Source organism: Humulus lupulus, chromosome X (genome assembly GCF_963169125.1).
Source record: "Humulus lupulus chromosome X, drHumLupu1.1, whole genome shotgun sequence".
NCBI classification, from domain to species: Eukaryota; Viridiplantae; Streptophyta; class Magnoliopsida; order Rosales; family Cannabaceae; genus Humulus; species Humulus lupulus.
The window spans coordinates 110,892,602-110,903,437 of record NC_084802.1 but is presented as its reverse complement, the minus strand read 5'-3'; positions in this window follow the sequence as shown (position 1 = coordinate 110,903,437).

Genomic DNA, 10,836 nt, shown 5'->3' with positions numbered 1-10,836 from the left:
GGAGAACAAGAGAAAGAAAAAGAAAAGAAAGGATGGTAAATATTAAAGATTTTTCTCTTTTGTAGATTATTATAATTGAAATAGGAAAATAAGAAAGAAGATAGAGTGGGAGATTGATTTGGGGGAAGTGAAATGAAAAAGTGTTGACGGTGAAATCTCGTCAACGAAATTAGATCGGAAAACTCAAAGGTAAGTGTGGCGATGTTTAGATAAGAACTTAGAATGGACTTATGGAAGGATAAACACAGATCAATAATGGAGTAAAAAATGTATATTGCGTAATAGCCTCTGCATACAATGAATTTTCCAACCCCTTTTCTGGAGGGGTAATGATCTATTTATACTGGAGCTCTAATGGCTCCTCATACATTGTGGTCCCAGGGGACAAGACTGTACATAGGTACATTGTCTGGGTAGTGGCACAGGTCGTGGTGGAGCAGAAGGTCATGGTGTCAGCCTGGTATGTGGTCAGAGGCGTGCACATAGTGTTTCCATTCTCTGTACAAATCTGTACCTCCACTACTTGCGTGATATAGATGTCAGGGTCACGCTTCTGTCCTCCTCATGGTCGTACGTCCTACACCCGTACACGTACAGGTACTTTGTATCTGATGGTTATGTTGGTACGTGGAATCTTGGGGGGCCGCGGGACCATGGTGGTGTGAGGCCCTTGCACATGGGTACGCGAGGCCTTGATGCCCAGGTGTGCGAGATGCCTTAGGGGGTCGCGGGACCATGGGTGCGTGAGGCCCTTGCACACGGGTGCGCGAGGCCTTTATGCCCAGGTGCGCGAGGCTGGTGGCACGAGACGCCTTAGGCGGCCGCGGGACCATGGGTGCGTGAGGCCCTTGCACACGGGTGCGTGAGGCCTTTATGCCTAGATGCGCGAGACGCCTTAGGGGGCCGCGGGACCATGGGTGCGTGAGACCTTTATGCCCAGGTGCGCGAGGCTGGTGGCGCGAGATGCCTTAGGGGGCTGGGAGACCATGGGTGCGTGAGGCCCTTGAACACGGGTGCGCAAGGCCTTTATGCCTAGGTGCGTGAGGCTGGTGGCGCGAGACGCCTTAAGGGGTTGCAGGACCATGGGTGTGCGAGGCCCTTGCACATGGGTGCACGAGGCTCTTGGTGCGTGGCCGAGGGGTGTTTAGTGGAGGCCATGTCTCGCGAGGCCCCTAGGGGCGTGAGACGCTTTGGGGAGCTATGTCTCACGAGGCCCTGACAGGCGTGAGACGCTTTGGGGAGGCTATGTCTCGCGAGGGCCCGAAGGGTGCGAGATGCTTTGGGTAGGCCATGTCTCGCGAGGCCCTCAAGGATGCGGCTGGTGCATGAGGCGAGGCCGCGAGACCCTTGCCATGGCTGGTGTGTGAGGCGAGGTAAGGTGCACGCGGGAAGCCTAGCGAAGTGCCCTGCATAGCGAGAGGGTTCGGGGTCCTTAGAGTGTCTCGCATAGCCAGGCAGCCCTTTGGGACCTATGTTCGGATGCATGCTCTATGCATGCGGGACACGAGAAGTCTAGCAAGGCTACATCCCATGTGATCACTTGGAGGCAGGACGCAATGTCTCGTATAGACACGACGCGCGTAGGAGGCCAGCCGTGAGCCTCGCGTAGGGAGGGTGCCGCCTCAGGGTACTCGTGTTTGAGTGCTGAAGCGTGCGTGGGAGGCCAGCCGTGAGCCTCACATAGTGATGGTGGCTTTCTTGGATGGAATTCACAAGGGAAGAATTCCTACATTCACAGCTCCAGTGCCCTTGACATCTCTCGGCGTCAAGACAAGTAGGACCTCGCTATGCGAGGGTCGTGCACCTGCCCTCTTGTGACGCGTAGCTTGGCCTCTTAGCCTAGCAAGGCCATACTTCACTACTCATAAGGTGATGCTTCCCTTGGGACAATCTCCCGGTTTCACAAGACTTACAGGTCTGAGCCTGATAATGTGACTAAGTGGCCTTTAGCCTTGTATTTTAACCATGTACTGGAGATTTTTTTCTTGGTGGATTTTTGGTATTCACACTTGCCCCCCAGTCTATAGGGAGGCCTTTAGGCGTTCTTGTAGACTCTTCTCTTCCTTTTTTTTTTATTATTATCTATATTTTTTTTTGTATTTATCATGCTCGAGGTCCTTTGGAGCCCACGCGAAAGGGGGTTCGATAGGTCTCTCTTTGGTGCACCTTGATTGTATCTATAAGGATATGTAGACCCCTTGGGTTCTAGTTATCCTTTTATATATTTTTGCGTGCGCTTATTATTTTTTGCGAGAAGCGTCCTTCTCGTCATTAGGCATAGTACTATTTTTGCAAGCGTCTTCTTTGAGACCCTTTTTGCAAGTGTCTTCTTTGAGACCCTTTTTGGAAGCGTCTACTTTGAGACCCTTTTTCCTAGCGTCTACTTTGAGACATTTTTTGCAGGAGTCTACTTTTGAGACCCTTTTTGTAGGCGTCTACTTTTGAGACCCTTTTTGCAAGCGTCTACTTTGGAGACCCTTTTTGCAGGCGTCTACTTTTGAGACCCTTTTTGCAGGCATCTACTTTTGAGACCCTTTTTGCAAGCGTCTACTTTGGAGACCCTTTTTGCAGGCGTCTACTTTTGAGACCTTTTTTGCAGGTGTCTACTTTTGAGACCATTTTTGCAATTTTTGAGGTGATCTCCCTCGGGTCGGGGCTTTCATGGCTAGATGGTCTTCGCTTAATCTCAAACTTGGTCAGCGATCCTTCTAACCCGACGTCCCCTTTATATGGAACCTTCAGACGTACTGGTAGTAGGGCAGCTGGAGGAAGGTTCGCTTTCTTCAACACATGAGTTCTTATGACCCTCTTCCACATGTATATACTTTTGTGCTCTTTCGAAGAAGTCATCTAAATTTAAAACTTATCTTTTGAGCATGTTATCCCATAGCTTGCTCCCGCTCCCTGGATGAACTCCGGATGTAATAGCCATCTTGAGCTCCGCTTTCGTTAAACTTCCCACCTTCGTTGCTTCCATATTGAACCTATGGATATAGTTCTTCAGACTTTCATTCTCGCCTTGTTTTATGTTAGCGAGGCTGGTAATTGGCATGATGTAATCACAGGCTGCATGGTGTTGCTGAAGGAATTCATCAGAGAATTGCTACCACGATTTGATTGTTCCTGGCCTTAGCCTCCTGAATAACTTGTACGCCACTCCTTTAAGCGTAACGTCAAAGAAATGGCACTTAGCCCTGTTGTTGACCCCTCTTAACCTCATCAAGTTATTGAAGGAATCTAAGTGATATTTTGGGTCTGTAGTACCCTCGTATGGAGTCATGCGAGGCTCTCTGAAGCCAGTGGGCATTTGCTCAGCCTGGATCTCCCTTGTGAATGGTGAATCACAGTCAAATCCTTCGTCATCTTTGTGCCCCCCAAGCGCAGTAGTAATCTTGCCCTGAGGGCTTCGCATTTTGGTGTCTAGTCCCCTCCTCTTTTTGCTTGAGGTGTCTCGCGGGTCCTCAGACTGAACCCTTGCTTTTGTTGTGTTCCTCGAGGGAACCACGGGAGGCGCTTCTTTTGAGGTGACCTTTGCTTCATTCTTACGACCATCATCTTCCTTATGCCTTTGCTTCTGGGGGCATTTCGTCGGCCTAGGTCTCCAATGGGACTTTGTCGAGGGAGTTTTACTGGTGGAAAGTCGGGTTCCCCCATCGCCCATGGGGACAGTGTTTTCCCCCTTTTCACGCTCCTTCTTTTTATGCTTGGGAAGGGGTATGCTCGACTTTCCTTGTAGTAAGTCGTTTAAGATCTCTTGCATGCTCTCTATCGTGGTTTCCAGCCTTCGAGTCTTTTTATGTAACTCTCGAATCTCATCCTTGTAGAAACGAGTCCTTGAGCTGGAACTTACCAAGTGCACCCTGGGTCCCTTGCTCGGCCCGTGCGTCGATGGACCTGGGTCTTGGTGGCCTGAGCGTGGTGGACACACTGGTGGCTTTAAATGACCTCCGTTGGGCCGGATAGCCAAGGATGATGCTTCCTTCTTCTCCCTTGGGGGAAGATGTTCCTTCGGCCTACCTCCCTACTTAGGCGGTGGGGGGTCTCCCTTGGAAGCCCTCCTCTCTACTCTGTCCTAGCGAACCTCATCATCTTGTAGTTGCCGTAGGCATTTTGAACGCCTTATAGAATCTTTCTTTGTTGGAAGTGGTGAAAGAACGTTGGCTTGGTGCTTGTTCTTCCCACAGATGGCGCCAAACTGTTGATGGTGAAATCTCGTCAATGAAATTAGATCAGAAAACTCAAAGGTAAGTGTGGCGATGTTTAGATAAGAACTTAGAATGGACTTATGGAAGGATAAACACAGATCAACAATGGAGTAAAACATGTATATTGCTTAATAGCCTCTGCATACAATGAATTTTCCAACCCCTTTTTTGGAGGGGTAATGATCTATTTATACTGGAGCTCTAATGGCTCCTCATACATTGTGGTCCCAGGGGACAAGACTGTACATAGGTACACTGTCTGGCTAGTGGCACAGGTCGTGGTGGAGCAGAAGGTCATGGTGTCGGCCTGGTACGTGGTCAGAGGCGTGCACATAGTGTTTCCACTCTTTGTACAAATATGTACCTCCACTACCTGCGTGATATAGATGTCAAGGTCACGCTTCTGTCCTCCTCATGGTCGTATGTCCTACACCCGTACACGTACAGGTACTTTGTATCTGATGGTTATGTTGGTGCGTGGCACCTTGGGGGACCGTGGGACCATGGTGGTGTGAGGCCCTTACACATGGGTGCGCGAGGCTGGTGGCGCGAGACGCCTTAGGGGGCCGCGGGACCATGGGTGCGTGAGGCCCTTGCACACGGGTGCATGAGGCCTTTATGCCCAGGTGCGCGAGGCTGGTGGCGCGAGACACCTTAGGGGGCCGCGAGACCATGGGTGCGTGAGGCCCTTGCACATGGGTGCGGGAGGCCTTTATGCCCAGGTGCGCGAGGCTGGTGGCGCGAGATACCTTAAGGGGTCGCAGGACCATGGGTGTGCGAGGCTGGTGGCGTGAGACACCTTAGGGGGCCGCGGGACCATGGGTGCGTGAGGCCCTTGCACACGGGTGCGTGAAGCCTTTATGCCCAGGTGTGCGAGGTTGGTGGCGCGAGACGCCCTAAGGGGCCGCGGGACCATGGGTGTGCGAGGCCCTTGGTGCGTGGCCGAGGGGTGTTTAGTGGAGGCCATGTCTCGCGAGGCCCCTAGGGGTGCGAGACGCTTTGGGGAGCTATGTCTCGCGAGGCCCCGATGAGCGCGAGACACTTTGGGGAGGCTATGTCTCGCGAGGCCTCGAAGGGTGCAAGACGCTTTGGGTAGGCCATGTCTCGCGAGGCCCTCAAGGACGCGGCTGGTGCGCAAGGCGAGGCCACGAGACCCTTGCCATGGCGGGTGCGTGAGGCGAGGCAAGGTGCACACGGGAAGCCTAGCAAAGTACCCTGCATAGCGAGAGGTTTCAGCCCTTTGGGACCTATGTTCAGATGCATGCATCTATACATGCGGGACACGAGAAGTCCAGCGAGGCTACACCCCATGTGATCACTTGGAAGTAGGACGCGATGTCTCGCGTAGACACAACACGTGTAGGAGGCCAGCCGTGAGCATCGCGTAGTGAGGGTGGCACCTTGAGGTACCTGCGTCCGAGTGCTGAAGTGTGCGTGGGAGGCCTGATGTGAGCCTCGCATAGCGAGGGTGGCTTTCTTGGATGGAATTCACAAGGGAAGAATTCCTACATTCACAGCTCTGGTGCCCTTGACATCTCTCGGTGTCAAGACAAGTAAGACCTCGCTATGCGATGGTCTCGTGCACCTGCCCTCTTGTGACGCGTAGCTTGGCCTCTTAGCCTAGCAAGGCCATACTTCACTACTCATAAGGTGATGCTTCCCTTGGGATAATCTCCCGGTTTCACAAGACTTATAGGTCTGAGCCTGATAATGTGACTAAGTGACCTTTTGCCTTGTATTTTAACCATGTACTAGAGATTTTTTTCTTGGTGGATTTTTGGCATTCAGAAAATGAAAAGGCTAAAAAGGATGAGGAAAACAATGAAAATTCTGACATGGTAGCCTTTTATTTGAGGATTCTGTAACAACAATAGAGATAATACAAAAAATAGACTTGTTATCCTAAAAATCAAGAAGTGAATGACTTGGCAGGCATTAATTACACGTGGCTGACATCTGGCATAATCTGTGCTCGACTATCGACCAGGAAGATATTCAGTATCATGCGATCGGTTTCTCTATACGACCAGCCTGGTCATATGCACATAATACGCGGAGGAAATCTTAGGCAATTATGATGGAATCCGAAATTATCTCCCATGATTTCTTGAGTATCCGATTATTTAGGAAACAATATCTGTAACAAATCAATGTAAATCTTCCCTGAGCTTATAAATAGAAGAAGAGGATCCCTTTTCTCTTTTGTGACTTCTAGATCACTTGAGATTAGAGTTATCAAAATTATTCATATTGTATTGTTCTTCAGAGGTTGGTGAAACTCATTGAACCCAAGTTCTTTGATCACTCCTTTGGATCTTACATCAATAATAATCTAAATGGACGTAGATTATTACCAGATCCTGGGGCCGAGCCACTATAAAATATTGTGTTCTTATTATTTTCGTCATCACGTTTTTTTCAACGCATTCACCCACGTCAAGCGTATTTTGACTCCGTGTCAGTTGCCCAAAATCAGGGTCAATATTCTGGTGCTTTCATTGAGAGCTTGATTTATCACCGTTGAGAAAACCAATGGCGAAAACTACTAGGAAAACTGGACAGGCGGCTGGCGCTGCACCATCTAACCTGCCTCCTTCTCCCCCTCCCTACGTGGCTGAGGATGAACCACATTTGGAATTTGAAGAGGAAGAAATGGATGACGCGACGCTTAAAAGTACTCTGGGAGCGTTGCACAAAGAACTGGCCAATCTGAGAGCTAGCCAGGAAAGTGCTGTCGAAATCATGGCGCGGCAGCAGCAAGAAATAGAACGGCAGCGAGTGAAGTTAAGCGAGAGGCATGCAGAGATGGACCGTCGCTAGAGCGAAGCCATGGCAGCCCTCGAGGCAGCCTTGCAATTGGCTAGGAATCAGGCTGCACCTGCCTTGCAGCCTGATCAGCCTACGAATGGACCAACACAAAGGGGTCCTAATCCTAGCCCACCTATCCAACGCTCGAGTTCGCAAAGGCCCGAACAGCCTCAGGTGCCCCATGACGATGTCCCACTGGTCCCTGAGGCACAACCTCCATCCCAAGCTGGTCGCGGCAATCCCCCGCATCAGAGGCAGAATAGGACCGGGCATCAGCCTCGCAGTCCTAGACGCCATAGGGACGACGAGCCAAACCTTCCGAACAGAGGACAACATCCTCCAGGTAACAGGAGGAACTCAGAGTTAGGCTCTGCGGTCCAAGGTCCCCCACGGCATGATAATGCACGGGGACTTAACGACCAACGCAGGCCACCCTCTAACGCTCGGGACGTTTCATCCCGGGAAGGAAATCGAGGGAACAGTCGATCCCGTTGTTGAGTCTAGTTTTTGTCATGTTTAGGTAATGTTTTTAGTAGTCTTTTATTTCGTTTTTCTTTCATTTAGTGCGGGTTTATGCTTTGTTTGTCTGTCTTTGTGAATATCAGGAAGAATTGAGCCCTTGGAGAAAAATGTCAACGAAAGGGAAGAAATAACCAAGTTTTTCATCATATTTCGAGAAAGAATGGATCTCAACATAATTTGGAAGTGTTGGTGAATTTTTGGGATGAAAACTTGAAAAATTTAGAAATCCCTTAAGAGCCACGGCATGAGCAAAGTAGAGCCGCGGCTAGGTGGTGAAACAGAACCACTGTTTTGAAGGAGATCCTCGGGCCGCGGCATGGCAAGAGAAGGCCACGACATTGATGGGCATTTCGCCCAGAATTCTTCGACGCGGGCTGCGGCATGGAAAGAGCATTTCGCCCAGAAATTTTGACACGGGCCGCGGCTTGGTGCACATAGAGCCGCGGTCCGCCTCTTTAAAAATTGAGTCCTAGGTTTTAATATGGCGAAAAAGAGAAGAGAAAACACACGTACGGACGGTGGATGAGCTCTGGTTTTGAAGGCTGAGGCTTAGAGTATTTTTACATGTTTTTCTTCTTCTTCCTGATGTTATCTTTAATTTTTGTTGTGATTAGCATTATGATTATGAACTAATTTTCTGTTTAGGATGTTTAATTGAATCACTTGAACCCCTGTTATGAACTAATGCAATTTCAATTTTCTTCTTCGTCAATCTTCTTCAATTCCATATAACCTGTTCTTATAGATTGATTATTGATTGGCCATCTATAGTCATATACATATGTTTTTAAGTCAAAATCTGAGAAGTGAGATTTAAATCTGCTGTGGTTATATTGGACATAATTCAAATTTAGAACGAAAGTATCTGAATTAATTGTGTAACTGTTTATTAAGTTGTAGAGATTAATGCTACCTTTGTGGTTCAATTTACCATAGAAATATAGGAAATTGTCACTTAGGTTGAGTTTATAATTCATAGTATGATTATAGGTTGCTGTATCAACTTGTTAATTGAATTAGGTAAAAAGAAGAAGAACTCATACTTTGCATTAAGGAATAATAGGGAGGATTGTCGATGAGATTAAATATCCTATTTGTTTATTCAGTGGTTAAATTAAAAGATTTACTATTAGTTGTTATTCCATTTATTTTTCAATTATTGTTTCTGCACTTTATAGTTTCTCTTGCTGTGTTTGTAAAAATCAAGAATTTTAATTTATCAAATAGAACAAGAAATTAATTGAGTGGTAATTGATAAATCAGTCCTTGAGGACGATACTTGGTTTTACCATTTTATTACGAATTGCGACTGTGTGCACTTGCATAGCAAAAATATCGCAACACCCGTCATAGCCAATCACGATTTAGAGATGGCAATGGTTATGATGAAGCCGATTCCGACAGAGGAAATGCCGGTCGGAGGAATGATGAAAGAGGTGAAAATAGGAATCTGCCACCTCAAGATGATCAACCCGGCAGACGGGACGCTGGGGGGCAACCCAGGCAAAATAACATCTTCAACCGGCTCGGAGCTAGCGAGCAGCGGAGAAGAGACGAGGATTTGAGAGATGTCCTAATGATCGCCGTGAGCGACATGGCGAGAACATCCCCCCAGCAACACAGGCCACAACGATTCCTATAGCTGTGCAGGCCCAGATAGATGCCTTCAACCAGGCGCTGCAACAGCTGGTCGGGGGAAGAACATCTTACATCGACCATGACAGGAGGAAAGGCACTCCTTTCGTCTAGAGGATAGCTATGGCAGAGACTCCTAGCAAGTTTAAAATGCCTACGGTTCCGAACTTTGATGGGTATGGTGACCCGGTATCTCACGCCAATAAGTTTGAGATACAAATGGACATTCAGAAAGTGTCCGAAGATGCTCGGTGCAGGATCTTCCCTACAACACTTTCTGATGCCGCCCAGGAGTGGTTTTTCAAGTTCCCTCCTGCAAGCATAGTTTCCTGGGAGATGTTCGTAAAGGAGTTTTATGGACAGTTCTATGCAGGTCGTGTGCATCCGACCGAGGCAAACCAGCTGGTTGAAATACGCTAGCAGGATGGAGAGCCATTGAAGGACTACATCCAGCGCTTTATGCGAGCAACAGCTGGAGCAAAAACAGTGGGGGACGAAGGCAAAATGATGGCCATAACCGCAGGGGTTAGGCATCGCACCTCTCTCTGGAAAAGTCTCCGAAAAGATGGGGTTAGAACTACCCATGAATTCTTAGACCGGGCTGATCGTTACATCAAGCTCGAAGATGCTATTGCTGACGATGGAAAGCCTCCAAGCAAGGATAAGAAGGCAGCCGAGCCCGCCAAAGCCGCCAATGGGTCTAAGCCTAATGGCAACGGCAAAGGCAACGGGAACGGCAATGGCAAAAATGGGGGGAAATGGCCACACAATGAGCCTTCCACCTCTGACAATAAACAAGCCAAGGCTAACCGTTATGAACCTCAGTTCACTAACTATACTGCCCTAGTTGAGTCATGGGGAGAGGTTTATCAGGCCACGAGTTCTAGCATGCCTTATAAGAAGCCTGCCCCCATTCGAAAGGATATTTCGAAAAGAGACACTACCAAGTTCTGTCGTTATCATAACGACTACGCACATGATACCAACGAATGCAACCAGCTGAAGGATGAGATCGAGTTCCTTATTAGACAAGGACACTTGAGAAGATACGTACGGGCCTCGGGAAATTCCCAATGAGAAGCTCCAGGTGGCAACGAGCAAGCGCCCACACGCCAACGCTCACCACCTTTGCAGCCTGCCCCCGTGACTGGCACATTGTTAACCATCTGTGGAGGCCCGCACCTCGCGGGAAACAACGGAAAGGCCAGGGAACGATACGCTCGGACTCTGCGCCACGACCAAGACATCGAGATGATGACTGTGGAGGACCGCGCGCCAAAAAAGGCTCGATCAGAAGAGGGCGAGATAACCTTCTCTGATAGCGATGCCAAGCATGTCCGATTCCCACATTCCGATCCGCTGGTCGTGGATATCCAAATGGCCAACATGATGGTGAAGAGAGTGCTGATCGATACAGGAAGTTCGGTGAATATCCTGTCTAAGTCTTCGCTGGAACGCATGAAATTGTCCATTACAGACCTGGAGCCCTGCAACCAAACAATATATGGCTTCTCTGGTGAGGGACTCACCCCCGCAGGAACAATCAGACTACCAGTGACGACAGGTACAACGCTTGCTACCAGGACATTACTTGCTACTTTTATAGTAGTTGATTGTCCTTCGACGTACAATGCCATCATTGGGAGGCCTATACTGGTTGATCTAC